A 9,617-nucleotide genomic window follows, 5' to 3' on the forward strand; every position below is an offset into this window, starting at 1 on the left:
AAAACCCTCCTTTCAACCCTCGGAAGGCCCAAAGACAAGTTAATACCTGTTGATCAGTCTTCTCCAGCCAGGCAATTTAAGATCAGGGTCCTTTCAAGAAGATGTTCCGCTTCAATTGTCCCTGGCCCCTAGAGAACCTTTTGCTTCAGACCCTTTTGGTAATGGATGGTGTGTTTTCATTCTCCCCACACTGCCCAGAGCCCCATATGAGATGGAGGATCAGGCCCTTCAAAGTGTGCAGGGCAGAACAAAATGCCCACATCTAGCCTCACATTGAACTTTTCTTAATGACTACTGATCTGCAAAGCACTGATTAAACAAAATTAGAAAACAAAAAAAAAGGTTTCTGTTCTGAATTTTGCATGAAAACATTTTTGTTCACATTATTGAAGGTAGCAGAAGAAAAATATTGCTACGGTTTTCCACTCCCATAAACATATCTGCTCTGGTTCCAAATCAGAAATACTTTTCTCTTATCACTTCTGCTGCTGGGAAGATAACAAAGCAATTTAGGGCCTACTAGAGAAAGTAGACTTGACCTTGGCACAAATCTCTTCGTCAAGAGACACAGAGGCTGAGCTTTCTCTGAGCAGTGTCTTTGAATATCTTAGTTGACAGTATGATCAAAGCATCACAAGACTGCCAGTTCCAAGACAACTGTGGGATTCAGGGGGTTTGCCTCACAGACTGTGCATGAGTGTGGGCCAATACAATGTGCAGGAAAGTGAACTAGCTCACAAAATCTGAATTAAAGGCTTGCAAGACCCAGGGAAGGGATCTAGGTAAGGAGTAGGCACAGCATTTCATAGACAAGTCAGTCCCTGAGGCAAAGTGAGGTACTTCTTATCAAAGGTATTGCTGTGGAAAATAATAGGCAGGGAGTATTGCACTGTTTGCAATCCATTTGATGACCTAAAACCTTGTCTTTGAACAATGTCTGGTGTCTGGGAGCTATGTACCAGGACTGCACTCTCCTGGCCACTCCTGGCCATTCCTTAATTACCTTTACGTCCAGGTTACTCCTTTGAGAGACACATTCAGAGCAAACCTCTTGAAACCACCTATTGTTTTTATTGCAGGAGTGATTTTGAAGGTATTGTCCCTTTTATGTCACACAAGGGCCTCCTGGGAGCAATGAGAACAGAAGTTCCGGGAAAGGTTCTACTTCTGGATAGCTGGGGGTTTTTAATTTTATTTTAATGACTGTGTGGTTCTTGGTATTGACGCCATTGTTTACTTTGGTTTCAGCTGCTGAGCAACTCAGAGTGAAACCTGAATCCTACCACTGCAAAGAGCACAGGACCCTGAGGCAAACGTCGTATATCCCCAAGTCATCCCTGGAGCCACCTTCTTTTGCTGCACCAGGCTTTCTTCGTTGTGATGATGTTCTCTCTCTCTCTCTCTGTCTTTTTTTAATCCTGTTTTACTCTGCACATTTCTGCAAGCCACAAAAATACTCCTTGAAGGATGGATAACATATAAACAAGTGAACAAACAAATCAGACAGGTAATTGATAGAAATAACTTGTTTTAAAATACTTTTACCTCCTTTTTGGAGTTGGGAAAGGAGTAATCTTGCCTTGTCTGTCTTTAAACGGCTGTGTTTTAAAACTAACATCTGCTAGGTTGAGTGAAGAACGTGTTTTTAAGTGAACATCGGTATTTTTAATTTCTGATGAAGGTGACTATTGGCCTTCTTCCAAGTGATGTGCCATGAAGAACTTCTACTGAGTTCTACAAGAGCATTCTGGGAGTGTTTCCCAAGACAAAGCTGAATTCTAGGTAGCTATGGGGAGTGCCCACAAGCCTGGGCTGCAGTGAAAGTCAGCAGGATGGACTGGAAGAGCCAGAAGTCTGTGTGGGAAGCGTCAGCCCCTTCCTGCCGCTTCCTTCCCTTGGTTGGGGTAAATGCTCCACTTCTTCCTCTGGGCCTCAGTTTTCTCATCAGAAGAATGAGAAGAGATGCTTACCGGTTAGGTCAGCTTAGGAATAGAGAAAGACAAGTATAGAACTTGCCCTGGAAGAGCAACCCAACCTAGCTGACCCACATGGAAGGGCAGCTCTCCCCACTTCCAAATCTTTCCCTTCCTTCCTTTCTTGCTTGCCTGCCTTCCTTCCTTCCTTCCTTCCTTCCTTTCTATCTTTCCTCTCTTTCCTTCCTTCCTTCTTTCTTTCTTTCCTTCCTTCCTTCTTTCTTTCTTTCCTTCCTTCCTTCTTTCTTTTATTTTCTTTTTTCTCTTCTTTCTTTCTTTCTTTTTCTTTCTTTCTTGATGGAGTCTTGCTCTGTTGCCCAGTATCCATTCAACTGTGGATGAACATCTGAGCTGTTCTCACCTTCTGGCTGTACGAATAATGCTGCTATGAACCCAATGGGTGTACAACTGTCTGTTTGAATCCTGTTTTCAATTTTTTGGGGTAGATGTCTAGAAATTAAATTGCAGGATCATGAACATTGTTGTTGTTGTTGTTTTTCTGACATGGAGTCTTACTCTGTCGCCCAGGCTAGAGTGCAGTGGCATGATCTCGACTCACTACAACCTCCGCCTCCTGGGTTCAAGCTATTCTCCTGCCTCAGCCTCCCAAGTAGCTGAGATTACAGCTGTGTGCCATCACACCTGGCTAATTTTTTATATTTTTGGTAGAGACAGGTTTTCACCATGTTGGCCAAGCTGGTCTCGAACTCCTGACCTCAAGTAATCTGCCCACCTCGGCCTCCCAAAGTGCTGGGATTATAGGTGTGAGCCACTGCGCCTGGCCCCATGAACATTTTTTAAAGTGTTTTTATTGCTGAAAATCTTTTGCAGCCACCAGAGTAGAGAGGACAGTAAAAAAAAGTCTCATGTACCCATCACTGAGCTTCGACCATTACCAACTGATGGCCAAACTTGTTCCCTCCATACTCTACTCCCTCCACCACTAGAGCTCTTTAAAGCAACTGAAAACATCATCATCATTTCACTCATAAATATTGTAAAGTCTAATTCTAGCAGAAATGATTTAGATGCTTCTTAAAGAGTAATGTATATTGAGTGCCTAATTATTAAACACCAACATGGGTAAATACTCATTGAATAATTAGCCATCATTCTTTGAAACTATGTTTAAAATTGCAGCCTTTTCAATAAATATTTTATTATTTTCAAACATGCTACAGACTAGAGAAAATTGAACAAAGAATCCCAATGTGTCATCACCCAGCTTCAAATTCTATCCATAGCAAAATAATATTCTCTTTAAAAATGTAAGTGCTAGGTTGCTCAAATGATACGATGACACTTTATTCCTCTGTAGGAGAGGACAGGGACTGGAATGGAAGTGACAACAGGAAGAACCTTTTAATTCTGGGAGGGTGTATTACTCACCACTAAAAGCACATATTTTGAAATGACTGAATCTTTGGCATAAATGCTCGTACATATCAGTCTGAGGTCTCAGCCACAATGTGAGTTGTGGTTTATCCGAGCTCACCTGTCTTTCCTGTCTGGCCCAAGTAAGTCGGTGACTTTCAGCTTTCCCAAGCTAGATAGTTATTTACAGAAAGAACAAGTTGACATTAAACTGAAGAGAGTGACTCAGAAGTCATCTCTCCTTTTATCATAAGCACAGAAAATGTGCAGTCACAAATTGGTGTTGTACAGATAGATGTCCAACTTTTTATTTAATTAGGAATTTGTACAAACAATTTTATAGACAGAGGCATTTCCCAGTTACTTTGTCAATGATTTCATCCCTTGGCTTTTATTGTACAGCAAATCACTCCCAAAATTTAGTGGCTTAAAACTCTTTCATCATCATGATGAAAGAGTTTTCCTTGTTAGATATCAAAACTTATTTATATGTCATTGATTCTAAGCCATTTTATTGTCTTTGAAATAAGGCTGCCTCTAGCAATCTATGACATTGTATAATTTGTTGTTCACCAGCAATCGTCATGACATTTGTTGCTGCCTTGACAAAACTGAATTTCATCATGGCTGTTCACATTATCATAACTTCAATTCAATTGTGTGCGTTATTTTATGTATGTTTTGTGTTAAGCAATCTTCAAAAAGATTACACTACAATTCTTCATGGAAACAAGAAGTTATTGTGTATCTAGAAAGGTGCTGAAACAGATCAGTTGGGTAGAAAATTGTTATTTGTGAAACAAATGTTCATTATTGGAGAAATGACCTTGATTAAATAGATATTTCCCTTGCAGAATTTTGCTTTATGGGACTCAAGAAAGAATTAGATGACATTGTGTTACATTTTGTAACTGAGATGCATACGAAAGAATTGCCCAACACGTACTAAGACACTTCTCAAAATGGGAGTCAGAGCTTGACAAAAAAAAATCTGTGATCAATAGTTCAGCATTGAGAAATGCTGCATCACAAATGCTCCTGATGGCTGCAAGTAGCAGAAAACTTAAAATAACATCAGTTCAGCAAGCTATTAGTTCATTTTTCAGTGACATAAAAGAATTTTGGAGGTAGCCTGTACAGAATTGACAGATAACTTCACAAAGTTATCGGGGATGTAGGTTTATTTTATGCTGCTGCTCTACTATTCTCTACACGTGACTCCACCTCATAGTGTAACATCGCTGCTTCAGATCCAGACATCAAGTCCACATTCCAGATAGCTGATTGATGAAGTAATGAAGAGAGAGAAAGGGGTAGATACCAACTGACGTTTTAGAGAACTTCCCAGAAGTTGTCACACAGCATCTACTCTAATTCATTGATCAGAACTCCTAGTTATAAGGATTGCTAATAAATGGATTCTTTATTCAGGTAGCCATGTGTATGAGTCTGTTCTCATGCTGCTAACAGGGACAAACCTAAGACTGGATAATTGATAAAGAAAGAGGTTTAATGGACTCACTGCTCCACATGGCTGGGGAGGCCTCACAATCATGGCTGAAGGCAAATGAGGAGCACAGTCACATCACAGCAGGCAAGAGAGCATGCGTAGGGGAATTCCCCTTTATAAAACCATCATATCTCATGAGACTTATTTACTATCAAGAGAACAGCACAGGAAAGACCTGCCCGCATTATTGAATTACCTCCCACCGGGTCCCTCCATGACAAGTGGGGATTATTACAATTCAAGGTGAGATTTGCGTCTGGACACAGAGCCAAACCATGTCATCATGAACCTAACTAAAAAGCAGAAGTTCCTGCCAGGCGTGGTGGTTCACACCTGTAATCCCAGCACTTTGGGAGGCTGAGGTGGGTGGATTACTTGAGGTCAGAAGTTCAAGACCAGCCTGACCAATATGATGAAACCCTATCTCTACTAAAATTACAAAAATGTGCTGGATGTGGTGATGTGCACCTGTAGTCCCAGCTACTCAGGAGGCTGAGACAGGAGAATCGCTTGAACCCAGGATGAGGAGATTGCAGTGAGCCAAGATCATGCCACTGCACTCCAGCCTAGGCGACAGAGCAAGACTCTATCTCAAAAAAAAAAAATCAGAAGTTCCATTACTGAAGAAGAATAGAAGAATGGGTTTGGAAAACCAGCAGTCTCAACCACATGAAAGTTTTCAAGTTTATTGGTACAAAACTATAGCAGTCTTTCTATTTTTAAAATCTCAATTGTATCAGTAATTATTTTTAATACTTTGGTCCTAATATTTTATGTTAGTGTCCTTTATGTCTTTTCTTGGTCAGTCAGGCTAGCATTTTGTCTGTTTCATATTTTTTGTCAAAGTAGCACATTTTAGTATTGTTAATCTTCTTTATTAATTCTTCCTGGTTTTTGCATTTTTCCTTTATTATTTCATTTTATTTGCTTACTTTAAGTTATTCTGTAGTTCTTCTAGCTCCTTGAATTGGATACATAACTCATTTATTTTCAAACTTGTTTTTCAAAAATAACAAAGAATTAGACTATGAAATAATGAAAAAATACATATTTGGCCTGTCTCCTGGTTCCTGGTACAGAGCTCCTAATCCTTTGGAATTTCCTGGGTGATAGGAGTATCTTTTGTTCTAGCGAAGTGACTCTTAGTGAGCTCTTGGATGGCAGCTGGTCACCAGAGAGACCAAGCATAATTAGAAGCATGGAACTTTCAGCCTCAACCCCCATCCTCCAGGAAGGAAAGAGGGGATTGAGACTGAGTTAACAGTCATGCCTACCTGATAAAACCGCTGTAAAAATCCCTGAATGGGATTCAGAGAGATTCTAAGTTTTGGAACACATGGAGGTGCCTGGAGTATGGAGCAGCCAGAGAAGGTATGGAAGCTCCACGCCGCTTCCCACCTGCCTTGCCCTATGCATCTCCAGAAGACAGCTGACAGTCCATCTGCATCTTTTGTAATATCCTTTATATAAATGGATAAACTAAGTACAGTGTTTCCTTGGTTCTGTGAGCTGCTCTTGCAAACTAATTGCACTTAAAGACAAGGTCATGGTCACCCCCAATTTATAGCTGATTGGCCAGAAGTACAGGTCAAATATGACCTGGGACTTGTAACTGGCATCTGAAGGGGGGACAGCGTTGTGAGAGTGAGCCTTTAACCTGTGGGATCTGACACTGTCTCCTGGTAGATAGTGTCAGAATTTAATTACACTGTAGGTCACTCAGAGATGAAGTATTCTGTATCGAATGTATTGGGAGTTAGAGTAGGAAAAACAGTTTGGTTTTCTCCTATCTCAACAACTATACTATATATACTGTTTTAGAGGCAATAGGTTTATATATACCACCTTCCTAATCACTTAGTTCTACATACTATGTAATTCCCAGTGATTTCCTCCTAAACTCAAAAGTTATTCAAGTGATCATTTTTAAAGTTCCCAATACACGTGTGATTTTAAAATGTCTCTCTAATTTAATTCCATCATGATTAGTAAAATGTCATCTGAGCTGAAATATCAGTGCTTGGAAATGTGTTGAGACTTCCTCTGAAAATAGTGAGTGTGCAATCTTTTATAAATAACCCATATTATCAAAAAAAAATCTAAATCAAGTTTGCTTGTTAATCTGATTGTTAAATCTTTTAAATCATTCTTTTTTTAAAGTATATATTTTTATTCAAGGTATGGTAAAGTCTTTCAAGATGTTTGTGGATTTCTTGTCTTCATTGTTAGGAAAAGGTAAATCAAAGCCACGATGAGATAACACTTCATACCCACTAAGATGGACATCACTTTTAAAAAGACAGATAATAACACGGGTTGGTAAGAATGTGGCAGAATTGGAGCCTTCATCTATTGCTGGTAACAATTCAAAATGGCGAAACCAATTTGGTAAGCAGTCTGACAGCTCCTCAAATGTTTACATAGAGAATTGACCCAGGAGTTATGCTCCGAGGTACATACCCAAGAGAAATGAAAACCAATGTTCCCGTAAAGATGTACGTAAATGTTCATAGCATCATTATGTACAGTAACCAAAATATGGAAACAACCTGAATATCTATCAACTGATTAATGGATTTTTTAAAAAAGTATATACTTATAATGAAATATCATTCAACCATAAAAAGGAATGAAGTACTGATACATGCTACAACACGAACACATATTGAAAACATCATGCTACGTGAAAGAGGCAAGTCGCAGAAGACCATCACATTGTAAAATTCCATATGTTTGAAATGTTCAGAATAGGCAAATTCACAGAGACAGAAAGTGGATCAGTGGTTCCCAGAGTCTTGGGAGACGGGGAGACTGTGGAGTGATGGCTAAGGAGTGAGGGGTTTCTTTTTGGAGTATTGAAAATGTTCTAAAATTCATTATGGTGATTGATACACAACTCTATGACTATACTTTAAAAAACACTGAATTATATACTTTAAAGTGGTGAATTATATGGTATGTTAATTAAATCTCAATAAAGCGGTTAAAAATCAGAGGAGTGGAAATTGTACACTAAAAAAATCTGTTTAATGCAAATGAAAGCAAGAAGCATGCAATAACATTTACAAACTTTAAAAACAGCATGGTTACTGAAAGAAGCCAGATGACAGAGAATACATGTTGTTCGATTTTGCTCATATAAAATTTCTAGAAAAAGCAAAATGATAGGAACAGAAAGCAAATCAGTGTTAGTCTGTGGCTCGGAATGAGAACAAGGATTGACTGTTCACAGCCATGTGGGAAAGTTTGTGGGTGATGGGGGGGCTCTAACCCTGGCCTGTTGGCTGGTGGTACAACTGCATGGATTCACTAAAACTCACTGGACTGGGCGTGAATATTATAAGTTATACCTCAATTAAGCTGTTTCAAAGAAGAAATAAAATGCTTTCCAATTTTTACAGTTGATAATTAATTATATTCGCTGACATATTGTTTCAATTTCTATCCACTTTATCTTATTTATCTTTTTAGATTAACTTTATTTCCAAAGTGGATGCATCACTTAATAATTCTTTTGGTGAAAGTCTGGGAGTATTAAGCCATCTTAGTTTTTGTATATCTGAATAATCTACATTGTGCTCTCACTCTATTTGATGGTCGAGATGAATATTAAAACTACGGATTTCATGAAAAACAGTTTTTCTTACCCCTTCTTATTGGAGTCAAACTCCTGGCTGACTATGCCTGCTCCCAAAAGTAAAGCCCAGCAGGTTTGTGGTGCCAGTCCCGCTATGATTCTGCATTTCTGTTTCATTTGTTCTGCTCTCAGCGTGGCTTTGCACTTGGATATGTCATCCACACTTTCCTTCATTAGGAGTCATTCTCAAACATGAATGGTTAGCCAAGGATCACCAAACACTTGAGGAAAGCCTCTCACACAAGAAAGAGATTAAGAAAACAAAAGGAATAAGGAGCTCAGAGGAAACGGACAATGAAGAAAGCAGGAAAAGATTAAAGCAAAACAAAACACTGTTATTTTCAGTGTGATGGTAGACAATGATATACTGGAAGAGGATATGTTTAAATAAAGAACAAGAAAGTGAACTTGGAAGTTAAAAATATAGTATCAGCAATACATCTTTACTAGAATATTTAGAAGATAAAATTCAGAATATCTCAAGAGCAAGAAATAAAATGTTTTTGAGAAATTGATGTTCTTTTGGTAAACAAAAAATTTGAGAAAAATCTCACAGAAAAAACACAAAGACAAAAGATATGAATAATAAGAGAAAAAACATGAGAAAAACTAGAAAATGAATTTAGGAGATCCAGTATCTTAAGAATAGGAGGTCCAGAAACACAAAAAAAGAAGAAAATTAACAAAGAATTTTTTAAAGTCAGAACTGACAAACCTAAGTCTTCAGACTGAAAGACCTACAACATGCCCAAGTGTAATGAATAAAAAAGTCCTCAGTTGGGCACAGTGGCTCACACCTGCAATCCCAGCACTTTGAGAGGCTGAGGCAGGAGGATCACCTGAGGTCAGGAGTTCTAGAGCAGCCTGGCCAACATGGTGAAATCCCATCCCTATTGAAAATACAAAAATTAGCCAGGCATGATGGTGCACACCTGTAGTCCCAAGTACTCAGGAGGCTGAGGCAGGAAAATCTCTAGAACCTGGGAGGCGGAGGTTGCAGTGAGCCAAGATTGCACCATTGCACTCCAGCCTGGGTGACAGAGCAAAACTCTGTCTCAAAAAAAAAAAAGTCCTCACCCACAAATGTATCTTTGGGAAATATTAAAATATCAGACATGAAGTG

Source organism: Aotus nancymaae, unplaced genomic scaffold (assembly GCF_030222135.1).
Source record: "Aotus nancymaae isolate 86718 unplaced genomic scaffold, 86718_ANA_hifiasm-v0.15.2.pri h1tg000041l, whole genome shotgun sequence".
Classification (NCBI taxonomy): Eukaryota; Metazoa; Chordata; class Mammalia; order Primates; family Aotidae; genus Aotus; species Aotus nancymaae.